Below are 19,791 nucleotides of genomic sequence, written 5' to 3'. Positions count from 1 at the left end.
TAGCTGAATTTTGAAAGATGAGTAGCTTACCAAGTTATAAAGAGGAGGAAGGACATGGTAGACAGGAAATACACACATGGGGGAACTTCAAGATTGTAGACATCAGATCTTAGCATGGCTAGAAAACATGCTGAGAAAGATGTGTTTGGAGAAGTAGGCAAAGAGATAGATCTTAAAGGGCCCTAAAGAGATATTTATACTTTATTATGTATGGAGCCGCTGAAGGGTTTTAAGCAGGGGACTGCCATGATCACGGTCAGCTTTGGGGTTTTGAAAGCTCATTCTGGTAGCAATGTTAAGGAAGGAGTAGACAACCCCAAACTGGGTCAGAGAGACCTGTTAGGAGGTTACTATACAAATCCAAATGAAAAATCCTATGGGTCTGGTCTAAGGCCATGGTAGTAGGGATAAAGTAGAAGAAATGGGGGCTTCCCTGGTTGCTCAGTGGTAAAGACATTGCCTGCAATGCAGGAGACTCAGGTTCAATCCCTGGGCTGGGAAGATCCCCTGGAGGAGGAAATGGCAACCCAGTCCAGTATTCTAGCCTGGGAAATCCCATGAACAGAGGATCCTGGCAGGCTACAGTCCATGGGATTGTGAAGAGTTGGACACAACTTATCAACTAAAACAAAAGAAAACAAACATAAGAAATGGTCGTGAGAAATATTTAGGAGGTAAATCAGTTTGGAGCTTGGAGGGGACACAGGGGAAAAGAAAGCATGGGATTGTGGAGTTTCTCGTTATGTGTCTGGGAGAATCCATCTCCCAGAATAATGGAAATAAAAATAAACAAATGGGACCTACTTAAACTCAAAAGCTTTTGCACAGTAAAGGAAACAATAAACAAAATAAAAAGGCAGCCTACAGATTGGAAGAAAATACTTGCAAATGATGTGACCTATAAGGGATTAGTCTCCAAAAGCTACAAACAGCTTATGATGCTTAACAGCATCAAAACAAACAACCCACTTAGAAAATGGGCAGAAGACCTGAATAGACATTTCTCCAAAGAGGACATACAGATGGCTAATAGGCACATGAAAAGATGTTCAATATCGCTAGTTATTAGAGACATGCAAATCAAACCTACAATGAGATATCATCTCACACCAGTCAGAATGGTCATCATCAAAAAACCCACACACAGTAAATGCTGGAGAGGATGTGAAGAGAAGGGAACCCTCCTATGTTGTCGGTGGGAATGTAAATTGGTACAGGGACTATGGAGAACAGTATGGAGGTTCTTGAAAAACCTAAAAATAGAGCTAACATATGACCCTGCGATCTCACTCTTGGGTATATATGCAGAGGAAAACATGCCCCCAAATATACAAGCACCCCAATGTTCATTGCAGCACTGTTTACAATGCATGGAAGAAACATAAATGTCCATCAACAGAGGAGTGGATAAAGAAGACATGGTACATATATACAATGGAATATTACTCAGCTATTAAAAAAAAGAAATAGTGCCATTTGTGGCAACATGGATGGACCTCGAGAGTGTCATACTAAGTGAAGTTAAGTCAGAGAAAGAGAAATATCTATGACATCCCTTATATGTGGAATCTAAAAAGAAATGATACAAATGAACTTACTTACAAAATAGAAACAGACTCACAGACTTAGAAAACTAACTTAAGGTTACCAGGGGGAAGGGATAGTTAGGGACTTTGGGAAGGTCATGTACACACTCAGTTCATTTCAGTTCAGTCAGTCAGTCGTGTCTGACTCTTTGAGACCCCATGAATCGCAGCACGCCAAGCCTCCCTGTCCATCACCAACTCCCTGAGTTCACCCAAACTCATGTGCATCAAGTCCGTGATGCCATCCAGCCATCCCATCTTCTGTTGTCCCCCTCTCCCCCTGCCCCCAATCCCCCCCAGCATCAGAGTCGTTTCCAGTGAGTCAACTCTTTGCATGAGGTGGCCAAAGTATTGGAGTTTCAGCTTCAGCATCAGTCTTTCCAATGAACACCCAGGGCTGATCTCCTTCAGAATGGACTGGTTGGATCTCCTTGGAGTCCAAGGGACTTGCAAGAGTCTTCTCCAACACCACAGTTCAAAAGCATCAATTCTTCGGTGCTCAGCTTTCTTCACAGTCCAACTCTCACATCCATACATGACCACTGGAAAAATCATACCCTTGACTAGACGGACCTTTGTTGACAAAGTAATGTCTGTGCTTTTTAATAGGCTATCTAGGTTGGTCATAACTTTCCTTCCAAGGGGTAAGCGTCTTTTAATTTCATGGCTGCAGTCACCATCTGCAGTGATTTTGGAGCCCCCCAAAATAGAGTCTGACACTGTTTCCCCATCTACTACCCATGAACTGATGGGACCAGATGCCATGATCTTCGTTTTCTGAATGTTGAACTTTAAGCCAACTTTTTCACTCTCTTCTTTCACTTTCATCAAGAGGCTTTTTAGTTCCTCTTCACTTTCTGCCATAAGGGTGGTGTCATCTGCATATCTGAGGTTATTGATATTTCTCCCGGCAATCTTGATTCCAGCTTGTGCTTCTTCCAGCCCAGTGTTTCTCATGATGTACTCTGCATGGAAGGAGGTTCGTGACATTGTACAGGAGACAGGGATCAAGACCATCCCCATGGAAAAGAAATGTACACACTGCTATATTTAAAATGGATAACCAACAAGGACTGACTGTATAGCACATGGAACTCTGCTCAGTGTTATGTGCCAGCCTGGATGGGAGGAGGGTTTGGGAGAGAATGGATACAGGTATATATATGGCTGAGTCCCTTTGCTATTTACCTGAAACTACCACAACGTTGTTAATTGGTTATATCCCAACACAAAATAAAAAGTTTAAAGTTTGGGGAAAAAAAAAGAAAAACATCATGGACAGGAACAGAAGTCAGAGTGGAAGTCAGTTTGAGGAGGCATGTGTTTGATTCTAGTGTTGAGTTGAATGTGAGGTGGTGAAAAATCATGAAGAAATTGCAAGGCTTCACTTAAATACACAGGACTGGACATTTGAAAAGTGGTCAGAGCAAGTGATAGAAAGCTTAGATTCATACTCATCGAAATGATAGGAACTGTGGGAGTAAATGGATTCTCTGAATTTTGACAGTTTTGTTTCTTCCTTCTTTCTTCCTTACCTTACCTGATGGCCCTCTAGTGACAACAAGCACATACTATACAGGATGCTTGGGGCTGGTGCACTGGGACGACCCAGAGGGAGGGTAGGGGAGGGAGGAGGGAGGAGGGCTCAGGATGGGGAACATGTGCATACCTGTGGCAGATTCATGTTGATATATGGCAAAACGAATACAATATTGTAAAGTTAAAAAATAAAATAAAAATAAGAAACAAAAAGTGCCTCAACTCAGTTAATGTTATCATGAAATGTATCTTCAGAACCCTGATTTGGTCAAAATATTATTGTATTACTATTTCAATATGAATGTAAGGCAGCACATCTATGCAGCAGGGGCCTCAGGCACCTCAGATTGAGCCTAAAGATGTCATTCGTTGTAATTCTGGGAGATTGAAGAGGATTTGAAATTGACCTCCCAGGAATCTAATTTCTATGAGGACTCAAGGAGGCTCCTGTCAAAGACTTTATTCCAAAACAGTGGATATCACATCAGAATCACCTAGGGAGCTTAAAAAAACATCCCTTTGCCTACGATGCATCTCAGACCAATTAATCAGAACCTCTGAGGATGGAGCCTGACCAGGCATCAAACTTCCTCAGGTGATTCTTTGCACAGCCAAGATTGAGAACTGTAGCTCTAGAGGATGCGAGCATAGAGATACACAGGATTGAGTCAAGGATACTGACAAATGAAGCAGGGGAAGAGGGGTTCTGGGTACAACATGTTTCTATCAATCAAATTGCACTGGATTTAGCCCCCAGGGAGTTATACCCATGGCTGTCCCTGGATTGCCATACTTGAGACTAGGTCTAAAGAGCTGCAAAAGAGTAAAAGCTAAAATAACAGTGCCCTCTAAAACTCAGTAGGATAGTAAGAGCACAAGGGGTTACCAGCTTTGACAGCAACACTGGCAGTATTGGTTGTGGTGATGCATTCAGCACAATTTTATTGAAAGCTATATTATGTGCTAGGTACTAGTCTAGGTGCTAAGGATACAGTGGCAAACAGGACTGACAAGGTCCTTTCTCTCTTGGATCATGGATTCTCATAGTTTTTTGGTGGAAATGAGCTAAAAAAAAAACAGTGTCAGATATTGAGAAATAGACTAACAAAAGAGGGTGCAGAATATTAAATGGAGTAATATGATAGAGGATGAGTGGGCATTTGTATTGATAGGTCAGGGAAGGTTGCTCTCTGCAGAGGAGACATTTAAGGTAAAGTATGAATAACAAGGAGGAGGCAGCCACATAAAATGCAGGGGGATGAATATTCTAGGCACAGAGAACAGCAAGTTCTCTTGACTTGAAGGCTTTCAAGAAGCTTGGCATGTTTGAGGAACAGAAAGGAAGCCAGTTTTCAAAAAAATTGATTATTTTTTGACTGTGATGTTTTCGTTGCTGTACATGGACTTTCTCTAGTTGCAGTGCTCGGGTTTCTCATTGTGGTGGCTTCTCTTGTTGCAGAGCACAGGCTCTAGGGTGCATGGGTTTCAGTAGTTGCAGCACACGGGCTCAGTAGTTACGGCTTTAGAGCACAGGCTCAATAGTTGCGGGCTCAGTTGCTCTGTGGCATGTGGGATCTTCCTGGACTGGGGATCGAAACTATGTCCCTTGCATTGTAAAGTGGATTCTTAACCACTGGACCACCATGGAAGCCCGGGAGGCTGGTTTGATTGAGGAGAGAGAAGCACAAGATGAGGTTCTAGAGGTAGTCAGGGATCAGATGATGTCCAGTGCAGTGACTCATGGTTAAGAGTCTGAATTTTAATCTAAACGTGATGAAGAGTCACTGAATAGTTTTCAGCAGGGAAATGATAAGACCTAATTTATATTTTAAATGATCATTCTTATTACTGTAGTGGAAAATGGATCATATTGATGTAAGAATGGAAACAGAGTACTTAAGGTGTTTGCAATAGCACAAGTACGATGGTGGCGTGGGCCAGGGTGATAACAGTGGAAGGCATATTTGAGATGAGTTTTGGAGCTGGAATCTGTTGGACTTATTCATAAATAGGATGTGGGGGTGAGGGAAAGAGAGCTATCCAGGTGATGGTGATGGTGGCAGCAACATTAGCAGAGGCATTGTTGAAGGCAGTAGCTCTGTTGGCAGTGGTACCTTCAGTGTCTCTGACAAACAGCATTGGCACCTTCAGCTCAGGCATCAGCTTACGTGCCTTTCACAGGCATGGTTGAAATATTAGCCACTCTTGGTGGTGAAAGGAACGGAGACATCATTACTGGAGGAAAATGGCAGGCACCACATGGCAGCAAGCGGATTCATTTACAGAGCATATGTGAGATAGCCTCTGGGGACTTAATGCCAGAAATATTTGGGAAAAATTTAAGAAGGGTTATTTTTAACTTCTGCAGAGCAGATGGGAGTGAAGTCAGAGATATACTATTTTGTGATTGTGCTTGTGAGCCCATATTATCCATAAGCTGATTTGACAAAAGTAATCTGGTTTATTTTAAGGGAAGTCCCAATCAAAGCTATACTAAATTAAACATTATCAAATATATTTTTTGTAAACAATTCCCCACCAACTATGCAAGCATTAGCATTTTTATATTATAGTTGTGCAAGAAATCTTCAGGTACATGCTGATAAAGATTCAAACAATACAGAAGTTAAATGTTATAATTGCTAATCTTTTTCCAGCTGCCACCCAGTTATATTACCCAACAAGAGGTGACCATAATGAAGTTTAGTGGTTTCTTTCAAAATACTTTCTCTGCTTATATATATACACACATATGTATATGCTTTTTGATATACTTTTATATACCATATGTAAATTGTTAAAAAGCATATTAAAAAAGAATATATAAGTAGACAAAAACATATAGACAAAGGCATATATAGATATTTTAATATGTTATTTATTTATATATATGTAAATACACTATATAGAGTTTTTGATAAATTAAATCATTGATCTGCATATCACTTTTTTGAAAATCTAACTATAAACCAGAGGCATTTTTCCATGTCAGTGAATCTTCTTTTTTCAACACATGCATATATTCCATTATATGATTCATTATGAGTATCTTGTGATATATTTAGTCTGTTTTCTATGGATGGAAATTTATTTTTATTTTTACATTTTTACTTTGTATACCTATGCAAGTGTGTCTGAAGACTAGGTCTCTAGAAGAGGGATTGCAGGGTTGAAAAATGCATTTAATATTTTGTTAGATGTATAACCAGATTGTCCTCTAAGAAGAATGTACATTCTCACCAATACTATTTGAGAGGCTCTCTTCCTTACACCCTCACCAACACTGGATATCTATCATAAATCTTTTTTATCTTTGCCAACAAAGTGGGTGACAATTGGCCTTTCATTATTGTTTAATTTGTTGTTTCTCCAATACTAGCAATATGAAATATTTTTCATCTGTTGAATATTTGCAGTTTTTTCTATGAGTTGTCTATTGACAACAGACAATTCTTTACTGTTTGCTGATGTGTTATTTGTGTTTTTCTCACTGATTTGTAGGGACCCTTCATATATATTAAGTATTAATCCTTTTCTTACGTAATAGGAAAACATCCTTCCTACTCTGTTACTTGTCTTTTAACTTTATGTTTCTTTTGTTGCACAGAAATTTAAAATTGTTTTGTAATCAAACCTATAAATCTTTTGAATTTGGGGTTTGGAGTCTTGCTAAGGAAGGCCCTCCCAATTGAAGATTATGTAAAAATATTCTACTGTATTTTATTTTACTACATAATTTTTCTTTTGTGTTTTCTTTCTTTTTTTCTATTTTATTATTAAGTATTTCAAACTATTAAATACATATTATATATATGATGATAATTATATATGTTACATTTTTAAAAAGCATAGGCATAACAATAAAATAAACCTCTTGAGAAACCTATATGCAGGTCAGGAAGCAACAGTTAGAACTGGACATGGAACAACAGACTGGTTCCAAATAGGAGTACATCAAGGCTGTATATTGTCACCCTGCTTATTTAACTTATATACAGAGTACATCATGAGAAACGCTGGGCTGGAAGAAGCACAAGCTGGAATCAAGATTGCTGGGAGAAATATCAATAACCTCAGATATGCAGATGACACCACCCTTATGGCAGAAAATGAAGAGGAACTAAAAAGCCTGTTGATGAAAGTGAAAAAGGAGAGTGAAAAAGTTGGCCTAAAGCTCAACATTCAGAAAATGAAGATCATGGGGTCTGGTCCCATCACTTCACGGGAAATAGATGGGGAAACAGTGGAAACAGTGTCAGACTTTATTTTGGGGGCTCCAAAATCACTGCAGATGGTGATTGCAGCCATGAAACTAAAAGATGCTTACTCCTTGGAAGGCAAGTTATGACCAACCTAGATAGCCTATTAAAAAGCACAGACATTCCTTTGCCAACAAAGGTCCATCTAGTCAAGGCTATGGTTTTTCCAGTGGTCATGTATGGATGTGAGAGTTGGACTGTGAAGAAAGCTGAGCGCCGAAGAATTGATGCTTTTGAACTGTGGTGTTGGAGAAGACCAGTCCATTCTAAAGGAGATCAGTCCTGGGTGTTCCTTGAAAGGACTGATGCTAAAGCTGAAACTCCAGTACTTTGGCCACCTCATGCAAAGAGTTGACTCATTGGAAAAGACCCTGATGCTGAGAGGGATTGGGGGCAGGAGGAGAAGGGGACGACAGAGGATGAGATGGCTGGATGGCATCACTGACTCGATGGACGTGAGTCTGAGTGAACCCCGGGAGTTGGTGATGGACTGGGAGGCCTGGAGTGCTGCGATTCATGGGGTCGCAAAGAGTCGGACACGACTGACTGACTGAACTGAACTGAACTGAGATACATGTCATCTGACTTAAGAATAGAACATCATCAATACCTTAGAAGGCCCCCGTGTGGATCCTCCTCACTTGTGTCCCCTTCCCTCACCACCGGAGATAATCACTATCTTGCTTTTTGTTTTAAACATTTGTTTTTTTCCTTTGTATATTAAACACATATGTGTAATGAATTTTGTTTAATTTTGGAAAATTGAGTAGTAAGCACTAATCTCACTGTATTAAGAATGGGCAATGTTGTCATTATTAAATGAAGTCTTTCATAGGAAGTCTCTGGGGCATAGCCTGTCTTCAGCTTTCCTGAGAGTTTATAGGAATCCTTTCTAAGGGAATTCTTGGGCAAAATCTTATGTGAGTTTTGTTGTGTTACACAATAGTGTGCTGAAACTAGCTTGTATTGGCTGATGATTACATTTTCAGGAAATTGGTCTTATGTTGGCAGCTTGAAATTGGCCCTAAGGAAAATATTTATATCATGAAAATTGACAGACTTTAAACTCAAGGCTTTTTCTTTTGATTAACAAATATTTTGGAGAGCCAGCAAACCACTTGTCCTAAGAAACACAGGACTCACAACAGAAAGGGTATTTGGCAATGATAGAATAGTATGGATCCGGTTTTGAACATTCTGCAGAAAGATGACCAGAGGGAATGGGCTGGCCTATATTTTTAAAACTCACCATGGCTAATCTTCAGTTCTCAGGGTCAAAGCATTTAGATAATACTACAAAGCTACAGTATTCAAAAGAGTGTATTATTGGCACAAAAACAGACATAGATCAATGAAACAGAATAGAGAGCCCAGAAATAAACCCACACACCTACTGTCAATTAATCTTTAACAAATAAGGCAAGAATATACAATGGGGAAAACACAGTCTCTTCAGCAAATGGTGTTGGGGAATTTGGACAGCCACATGTAAACTAATGAAGTTAGAACACTCCCTCACACCATAAACAAAAATGAACTCAAAATGGCTTAAAGAATTCAATATAAGACATGACACCATAAAACTCCTAGAAGAATAGGCAAAACATTCTCTGGCATAAGTCATAGCAATATTTTCTTAGTATCCCAAGTCAATAGAAATAAAAGCAAAAATAAACAATGGGACCTAGTCAAACTTATAAGCTTTAACACAGTAAAAGAAACCATCAAAACCAACAAAAGGAAATGACAACCCATGGACTGGGAGAAAACACTTGCAAACAATGCAACCAACAAGGGGTTAATTTCCAAAATATACAAACAGCTCATACAACTCAATAACAGAAAACAGAACTACAATACCAGAAATCAAAGCTACAATGAGTTATCACCTCACACTGGTCAGAATGGCCATCATTAAAAAGTCTACAAATAATAAATGCTGAAGAAGGTGTGGAGAAAAGGGTGGGAATGTACACTGTTGGTGGGAACGTAAATAGGTACAGCCACTGTGGAGAACAGTATCAGTTCAGTTCAGTCGCTCAATTGTGTCTGACACTTTGCAACCCAATGGACTGCACCATGCCAGGCTTCCCTGTCCATCACCAACTCTGGAGCTTACTCAAACTCATGTCCATTGAGTTGGTGATGCCATCCAACCATCTCATCCTCTGTCGTTGCCTTCTCCTCCCACCTTCAATCTTTCCCAGCATCAGGGTCTTTTCAGATGGGTCAGTTCTTCATATCAGGTGGCCGAAGTATTGGAGTTTCAGCTTCAGCATCAGTCCTTCCAATGAATATTCAGGACTTATTTCCTTTAGGATGGACTGGTTGGATCTCCTTGCTGTCCAAGGGACTCCCAAGAGTCTTCTCTAACACCACAGTAAAAAAGTATGAATTCTTTGGCACTCAACGTTCTTTATGGTCCAACTCTCACATCCATACATGACTACTGGAAAAACCATAGCTTTAACTAGATGGACCTTTGTTGGCAAAGTAATGTCTCTGCTTTTTAATATGCTGTCTAGGTTGGTCATAACTTTTCTTCCAAGGAGTAAGTATCTTTTAATTTCATGGCTGCAGTCACCATCTGCAGTGATTTTGGAGCCCCCCAAAATAAAACCTGTCACTGTTTCCATTGTTTCCCTATCTATTTCCCATGAAGTGATGGGACCAGATGCCATGATCTTAGTTTTCTGAATGTTGAGTTTTAAGCCAGCTTTTTCACTCTCCTCTTTCACTTTCATCAGAAGGCTCTTTAGTTCCTCTTCGCTTTCTGCTGTAAGAGTGGTGTCATCTGCATATCTCAGGTTATTTGTATTTCTCCCCGGCAATCTTGATTCCAGCTTGTGCTTCATCCAGCCCAGCATTTTGCATGATGTACTCTGCATATAAGTTAAATAAGCACGGTGACAATATACAGCCTTGATGTACTCCTTTCCTGATTTGGAACCAGTCTGCTTTTCCATATCCAGTTCTAACTGTTGCTTCTTGACCTGCATACAGATTTCTCAGGAGGCAGGTCAGGTGGTCTGGTATTCCCATCCTTTGAAGAATTTTCCACAGTTTATTGTGATCCACACAGTCAAAGGCTTTGAAATAATCAATAAAGCAGATGTTTTTCTGGAACTCTTGCTTTTTTGATGATCCAGAGGATGTTGGCAATTTGATCTCTGGTTTCTCTGCCTTTTCTAAATCAAGCTTGAACATCTGGAAGTTCACGGTTCAGATACTGTTGAAGCCTGGCTTGGAGAATTGTGAGCATTACTTTCCTAGTGTGTGAGATGAGTGCAGTTGTGCAGTAGTTTGAACATTCTTTGGCATTGCCTTTCTTTGGGATTGGAATGAAAACTGACCTTTTCCAGTCCTGTGGACACTGCTGAGTTTTCCAAATTTGCTGGCATATCGAGTACAGCACTTTCACAGCATCATGTTTTAATATTTGAAATAGCTCAACTGGAATTCCACTAACTTTGTTCTTAGTGATGCTTCCTAAGGCCCACTTGACTTCGCATTCCAGAATGTCTGGCTCTAGGTGAGTGATCACACCATCGTGATTATCTAGGTCATGAAGATCTTTTTTGTATAGTTCTGTGTATTCTTGCCACCTCTTCTTAATCTCTTCTGCTTCTGTTAGGTCCTTACTGTTTCTGTCCTTTATTGTGCCCATCTTTGCTAAAATGTTCCCTTGGTATCTCTAATTTTCTTGAAGAGAAAATTCTTCAAGAGAGAAATTTTCTCAAAAGAGAAAATTCTTTTCTTTCCCATTCTATTGTTTCCCTCTATTTCTTTGCACTGGTCACTGAGGAGGGCTTTCTTATCTCTCCTTGCTGTTCTTTGGAACTCTGCATTCAGATGGGTCTATCTTTCTTCTCCTTTGCACCTTTTGCTTTGCTTCTTTTCACAGCTATTTGTAAGGCCTCCTCAGAAGACCATTTTGCCCTTTTGCATTTCTTTTCCTTGGGGATGATTCTGATCACTGCCTCCAGTACAATGTCACAAACCTCTGTCCATAGTTCTTCAGGTGCTCTGTCTATCAGATCTAATCCCTTGAATCTATTTGTCACTTTCACTGTATAATCATAATAGATTTGATTTAGGTCATACCTGAATGGTCTAGTGGTTTTCCTTACTTATGTCAGTTTAAGTCTGAATTTGGCAATAAGGAGTTCATGATCTGAGCCACAAGCAGCTCCTGGTCTTGTTTTTGATGACTGTATAGAGCTTCTCCCTCTTTGGCTGCAAATAATATAATCAATTTGATTTCGGTGTTGGCCATCTGGTGATGTCCATGTGTAGAGTCTTCTCTTGTGTTGTTAGGAGAGGGTATTTGCTATGACCAGTGTGTTCCCTTGGCAAAACTCTATTAGCCTTTGCCCTGCTTCATTCCATACTCCAAGGCTAAATTTGCCTGTTACTCCAGGTGTTCCTTGACTTCCTACTTTTGCATTCCAGTCCCCTATAATGAAAAGGACATCTTTTTTTGCATGTTGGTTCTAGAAGCTCTTGTAGGTCTTCCTAGACCTGTTCAACTTCAGCTTCTTTAGCATTACTGGTTGGGACATAGACTTGGATTACTGTGATATTGAATGGTTTGCCTTGGAAATGAACATGGATCATTCTGTTGTTTTTGAGATTGAATCCAAGTACTTCATTTTGGACTCTTTTGTTGACTATAATGGCTACTCCATTTCTACTAAGGGATTCTTGCCCACAGTAGTAGATATGATGGCCATCTGAGTTAAATCCACCCATTCCAGTCCATTTTAGTTTGCTGATTCCTAGAATGTCAATGTTCACTCTTGCCGTCTCCTGTTTGACCACTTCCAATTTGCCTTAATTCATGGACCTAATGTTCCAGGTTCCTATGCAATATTGCTCTTTACAGTATCAGACCTTGATTCTATGACCAGTCACATCCACAAGTGGGTGTTGTGTTTGCTTTGGCTCTGTCTCTTCATTCTTTCTGGAGTTATTTCTCCACTGATCTCCAGTAGCATTTTGGGCACCTACCAACCTGGGGAGTCATCTTTCAGTGTCCTATCTTTTTGTCTTTTCATACTGTTCATGGGGTTCTCAAGGCAAGAATACTGAAGTGGTTTGCCATTCCCTTTTCCAGTGGACCATGTTTTGTCAGAACTCTCCACCATGACCCATCTGTCTTGGGTGGCCCTATACAGCATGGCTCATAGTTTCATTGAGTTAGACAAGGCTGTGGTCCATGTGATCAGGTTGGTTAGTTTCTCTGATAGTTTTCATTCTGTCTGCCCTCTATTGGAGAAGGATAAGAGGCTTATGGAAGCTTCCTGATGGGAGACACTGACTGAGGGGGAAACTGGGTCTTGTTCTGATGGTGGGGCCACACTCAGTAAATCTTTAATCCAATTTTCTGTTGATGGGTCGGGTTGTGTTCCCTCCCTGTATTTGACCTGAGGCCAAACTATGGTGGAGGTAATGACGATAATGGTGACCCCCTTCAAAAGGTCCCATGCATGCTCTGCTGCACTCAGTGCCCCCAACCCTGAAGCAGGCCACCACCGACCCACGCTGCCACCAGAAACTCCTCGACACTCATGGGCAAGTCTGGGTCAGTCTCTTGTGGGGTCACTGCTCCTTTCACCTGGGTCCTGGTGCACACAAGGTTCTGTTTGTGCCCTCCAAGACTCTGTTTCCCCAGTCGTATGAAAGTTCTGGTAGTTCTATGGTGGGATTAATGGTGACCCCCTCCAAGAGGGCTCATGCCATACCCAGGCCTACTGCACCCAGAGCCCCTGTCCCTGCAGCAGTCCACTGCTGACCTGTACCTCCACAGGAGATGCTCAACACAGTTCTGTCTCAGTCTCTGTGGGGTCTCTGGGTCCTGGTGCACACAAGGTTTGTTTGAGCCCTCTGAGCGTCTCTGGCAGGTATCAGGGCTTCCCTGATAGCGCAGTTGGTAAAGAATCCACCTGCAATGCAGAAGACCCTGGTTCGATTTCTGGGTCAGGAAGATCCGCTGAAGAAGGGATAGGCTACCCACTCCAGTATTTTTGGGCTTCCCTTGTGGCTCAGCTGGTAAAGAATCCACCTGCAGTGTGGGAGACCTGGGTTTGATCCCTGGGTTGGGAAGGTCCTCTGGAGAAGGGAAAGGCTACCCACTCCAGTATTCTGGCCTGGAGAATTCCATGGACTCTATAGCCCATGAGGTCTCAAAGAGTCAGAGAATAGTATGGAAATACCTTAAAAAAGTAAAAGTAGGGCTATCATATGATGATCCAGCAATACTATTCCTCAGCATATATCTAGAGAAAATTAACTCAAAAAGATGCACCCCAATGTTCATAGCAGCACTATTTACAATAGCCAAAACATGGAAACAATGGATGTGTCTATCAACAGATGAATGGATAAAGATGTAGTATATCTATATATATACAATGAAGTATTAGTCATAAAAAGAATGAAATAGTGCCATTTGCAGCAACATGGATGGACCTTAGAGATTATCTTATGAAGTGAAGTAAGTCAGACAGAGACAAATATTATATGATATCACTTATATGTGGAATCTAAGAAATAGTACAAATGAACTTATTTATAAAACAGACTTTAAAAACAAACTTATGGTTCCCAAAGGGAAATGGGGGGAGGGATAAATTGGGAGTATGAAATTAATAGAAGCACACTACCATATGTAAAATAGATAATCAACAAGGACTGACGGTATAGCACAGGGAACTATATTCAATATCTTGTAATAAACTATAATGGAAAGAATAAAAATGAATATATTTTGCATATATATGTATAATGGAGTTGCTTTGCTGTACACCTGAGACTAACACTATTATAAATCGCTATTATAAACGCTCTTATAAAGCAACTATACTTCAAAAAAAGAATAGGTCAAATCATAACATTTCTGTGTGCACATACGTGTGTGTGTGTGTGTTGGGCATGGGAAGATGAGAATCTCAAGCATTATTTGAGATCTTACCTGTTTGAAATGTCTTTACCCTGTCACTTGATTTTTGGCTGAATATAGAATTTTAGTTTGTAAATAATGTTCCTTCAGAATTTTGAAGGCATTGTTCTATTGTCTTTAAATTGCCATGTTACATTGAGAGGTGATTCAGTGATAGTGATTACAGATTTAGGTTATGGCAGTGAAGTGGGCAGTTGAGGCACCTGGAGAAAAGCACCATTGGATGTGATGGAGATCAAGGAACTGATTGACTAGAGGGGGTTCAGTGATCATCCATGTGAATATCAAAGTCACCAAAACAACAGCAGTAGATTTGGAGAGCAAGATTAAGACTGATGGCAAAGTCATCAGTCTTGGGGCTAGATGACAGCAGCAAGGTGTGGAGCTGGTGATTTTTAAGGAGGAATGGATTAGAAATGGCTGTGAGAGTGGGGGCAACACAGAGGGCACTTTATCTCCAAGTCTAGTGGTGTGACTTGTGTAAAACAGGTACAACCTCCACTTGAGAGGGCTGTAGGGAAAGCAGTGTGCTCAGGGGAGTGTGAGGTTTTAGTGAAAATAGGAGGGTGAATGGAACACTTAAGGAAAAGACTGAGCTTAAGACTGAGACAAATGGAGTTCCAGAGGACACAGTAGAAGAATTAGGGAGGTTGTAAAAGATAGTGAGAGATTTGGTTATTTTAGAAGAGGAAGAGAGCTGTATGAGAAATAACATATAAATTATAATAAAGGAGAGGTTTGGGTTGGTGTGATCGAAGGAAATAGGGTATGTCAGGCACACTGTACAATTACTGGATGTTGGGGTATGTACATGTAAAATTCTAATATAAACTTAAATATATAATTGACATTTTATAGATTTCAATGTAGAGCTTTAATAGTCAGTAACAATTTGCCTTCTGAAAAGCTTGCAGCAATTTATAATCACTGTCACCAGTAGGATTTAAGAGAGTCCACTTCTCCATACTTTCATCAGTGGCATTGCATGCATGCATGCTAAGTTGCTTCAGTTGTGTCCGACTCTGTGCAACACTATGGACAGCAGCCCACCAGGCTCCTCTAGTCCATGGGATTCTCTAGGCAAGAATACTGGAGTGGGTTGCCATTTTCTTCTCCATCAGTGACATTGGATACGCATTAACAAGTGTTTGATTGTTTTCATTTTTGCCAACCAGAGTAAAAAGAAAAGATCTCATTGTTTTTTAAATTGATTACTAGTGAGGCTGAATGTTTTGAAAATTTGTACTTCTTATCTTTGAATTGCCTGTTTATACCTATTTTTCAAATTTTTATTCTCCTATTGATTTTTTTGTAATTCTTTATCCTTTATGTATATTAATCCTTTAATTTGTTAGTGTATTTTATCCAAATAGTACTTATTAGTGTTTTATTAAAACACTTGATTTTTATTTATGCTGTCATTTGTTGCACAATTTTATATTTATCTGCAGTCAGATCTATCATTTTTTCACTTTATAATTTCTGTGTTTTATGAGTTGCTTTTCCTATTTCAGTATTGTCATGAGTCTTGTTTTTTCTCCTATATTTTCTTTTAGATCTTCATCCATCTGGAATTTATTTTTTAATTTTTAAAAGGTTATTTATTTTTAATTGGAGGATAATTGCTTTACAATGTTGCATTGGTTTCTGCCATACAACAACATGAATCAGCCATAGGTATACATATGTCCTCTCTTTCTTGAATCTCCCTTCCACCTCCCACCCTGTCCCACCCCTGAAATTTATTTTTGTATGTGGTATAAGGTAGAGATTCTAATCCCCTCCCCACAAAGAATAGAAAACTGTACTAACCTTATTTACTGAATAATCATTTTCTTCTCCTCTGATTTGAAATTTCACTGTTATCACATACTAAACCCCAGATGTGCATAAATATGCTTTGAAACTGCATTCATCACTGTTCCTTTATATAAATTTTGCTTTCTTGTGAATCAAGTCCATTCTCATTATTCCTCTTTTTCAAAAATTTCTGGGATATGTTCTTCCAGAGGAATTTTGGAATTAACTCTTAACATTTCCAAAAATTTCTTTAGGTTTTTGATTAAAATTGCGTTAGATTTATATATTAATTATAGGAAGAATTAGGTTTTTGATTAAAATTGTGTTAGATTTATATATTAATTTTAGGAAGAATTGTTTTATTTAGACTACTTATTCTAAATAATACAAGTTCCTCCAGGAACTTGGTATACTTTTCCATTTTTAAAAATTTTCTTTTATGTGCATCAGTGAAGTTTTATGATTTTCTTCATATAGATTTTATACATTTTTTTCTAAGTATTTTATAGTTTTGCTATTATTATGAATAGGTTTTTTAAATTGTATTTTTGATTAGTTCTTTCCATTATATTGAAAGCAGTTGATTTTATGTATTCATCTTTTATCCTGGTGTCTATAATTTTATTGACTTTTATTCTATCCCAGTTAGACCATCATTTCATCAGCAAATAATTTCAATATTTAGCACTCACTTCTTTTTATTCTTCTTCTTTTTTGTTTTTTACTAAGACTAGTGTGGGGAAAGTGGATATCTTTTTCTTTTCACTTAATCCTGATAGCTTCAATGATAGATGAATGCTAAGTCTGCTCCTCTTGCAATTTAAATTCAGATTTGGGTTTGAAATGTTGGGTAGATGCTTCCTGAAACCTTAAACTCAGCATATCTAAAATTAAATAAAGTCCTAATTACCCACACTTGCCCAAACCTGTGCCTAGTATTCATTTCTTTTTTCTGTTATCCAGGTTTAAATTACTCCGTTATTGCAGTCATTCAGGTTCAAAATCTTAATCATGCTTGATTTTCTCCTTCTGTCTTTCCTCTCTCCGACTATTTTGTTCAGAAAATTCTCTCAATTTGGTCTCTATCCATTGTTGTAACACACATCTCCTCCTCTCTATTCTTACTGTTATCTCCTTCCATCTAATTTATAAACTATTATTTAGGACCTTCAGTTTTTAAGTACAGTATCAGTTCAGTTCAGTCTCTCAGTCGTGTCTCTTTGTGACCCCATGAATTGCAGCATGCCAGGCCTCCCTGTCCATCACCAACTCCCAGAATTCACCCAAACTCATGTCCATCGACTCGGTGATGCCATCCAGCCATCTCATCCTCTGTTATCACCTTCTCTTCCTGCCCCCAATCCCTCCCAGCATCAGGGTCTTTTCCAATGAGTCAACTCTTCGCATGAGGTGGCCAAAGTACTGGAGTTTCAGCTTTAGCATCAGTCCTTCCAAAGAACACCCAGGACTGATCTCCTTTAGAATGGACTGGTTGGATCTCCTTGCAGTCCAAGGGACTCTCAAGAGTATTCTGCAACACCACAGTTCAAAAGCACAGTATATAGAGGTGCAAAAGTAAATAACACAAAGTTCCTACTCTTGAGTTCACAAGAAATGGATGATGGTTCTTAAACTTAACTAACTATAATACAATGCAGTAGATGCTATAAGAACTTTTGATTGCTTTGTTGTTTAGTTGCTAAGTCATTTCCAACTCTTGCAACCCCATGGACTGTAGCCTGCCAGGCTCCTCTGTCCATGGGATTCTCCAGGCAAGAATACTGGAGTGGGTTGCCATTCCTTTCTCCAGGGGATATTCCCGACCCAGGAATCGAACCAGGGTCTCCTGCATTGCAGGCAGATTCTTTACCAACAGAACTAGGAGGGAAGTCTGGGCTTCCCTTGTGGCTCAGTTGGTAAAGAATCTGCTAGCAATGTGGGAGACTTGGGTTTGATCCCTGCGTTGGGAAGATCCCCTGGAGAAGGGAAAGGCTACCCACTCCAGTATTTTGGCCTAGAGAATTCCATGGACTGTATAGTCGATGGGGTCATAAAGAGTCAGACATGACTGAGCGACTATAAAAACTACACATATACTAACTACAGTAGCCCAGAGGAGGAAATTATTATTTCTGCTTTATGCTGAATCAGAAAGGGTTGGCATTTGAGCTGAATCCTGAAGAACAAGTATGAATTTTTTTTCAAGTGCAAAAGGAGAGGGAGAAGAGGCATTTCTGGTAGAGGAAATAGTATGAATATATGTTATATATTATTCAACAAGCATCTATTGAGTGTTGACTATGTGTCAAGCATTGTACTGGGTGTGTGGCTTTAAGAATCTCCTACTCTTGTAGGAGATACACAGATAATCACAGAAATTATGGGGAATATAGGTTATTCATTTTTAGAACTGTCAGTTCACTCAATGAAGTTTTCCTTTTGGCCAAATAATTTGCATATAGAAGCAATATATACACAATACTAAACAGTCTTAGCCAAATTTGACAAATTTCTCAAAATGTACTTATGACTGGGTTTGGACCAGATTTTTTTCTTCCTCAAGGCATTACTTCATTTCTGGACTGGGGCAGGGGGATTGGTTTAGCAATGAAATGACAGGACTGAGTTTATTTGTTTATTTAACCAGCAAGAATTTATTGAGGGCCTGTTGGGTACCACATATTGTTAAACCTTGGGGATACACAGAAAAGAGAGAGCCCTTCCCTAAGAGAGTGCTGCCATCAAATGGGTTCAGTGGCACACTAAAATATAATTAAAACACAGTGAATGAAAAATTGTAATACATTTCATATTCTGTATTATAGGAGGATGTATGAAAGGTGTTCAACCCAGTCTTTGGCCAGAAGCTACCAGGGAGCCAGGGAAGATTTCCTGGAGGTGATGACACTTGAACTGAGGTTAGTTTTAATAACTTTAAGGCAATACTGTGATGAACATTTAGTTGCATATATGTGTGTATATGAGTGTGTATGTTTGGACCCATTAAAATCATTTCTTTAGAATAAACTACTAGGTGTATAATGGCTAGATTAAAGGATATGAACAAGAAATTGATACAAGAAATTTTAATAACTTAGGAGCACGTTGGTGTAGGGTAGGCAAGGCTAAAGGCAAAGGACAACAGGGATTTCAGTTGCTGGCACGTTGTAGCTGCAGCCAGGGACTAGGTAAAAGCCTGCCTTCTTCTTGAGAAGGTTTGTTGGTAGGGTTACTAGGGTGGAGGTGGAAAACTGGGGGAACTCCAGTGATCGGTTGATGCCCTTAATAATCGTTCAGGGGGGTTTCCACTCCAAGATAACTGATACTTTGTGCAGCATCCTGAAGATGTCTCAGCCAAAGAGAACTTATCCTTTGCACTTCTAAGTTTTTAAAATAAACATCTCTAGGTTGGCTGAAGAATGTTACTGTGACAGCTAAGATGCAGGGAGTTCTACAGACTAGTGATGCCCTGTGCTACTGAGACTCAAAGGACAGCCAGTGGCCAGGGGCCCAGCCTCAATAACCATGAGGACATCTTGGGAAGGAGAACGGAGTGAAACATTGAAAGTCTAGGCATTTACTCAAAGTAGATTATTTGAAATAGAAAAATATTATGTTTTAAACTTAACAAGTTACAGATATCTTT

The sequence above is a fragment of the Bos javanicus genome, chromosome X (assembly GCF_032452875.1).
Source record: "Bos javanicus breed banteng chromosome X, ARS-OSU_banteng_1.0, whole genome shotgun sequence".
NCBI lineage: Eukaryota > Metazoa > Chordata > Mammalia > Artiodactyla > Bovidae > Bos > Bos javanicus.
The sequence above is the reverse complement of the archived record's forward strand: the minus strand, read 5'-3'. Positions refer to the sequence as shown.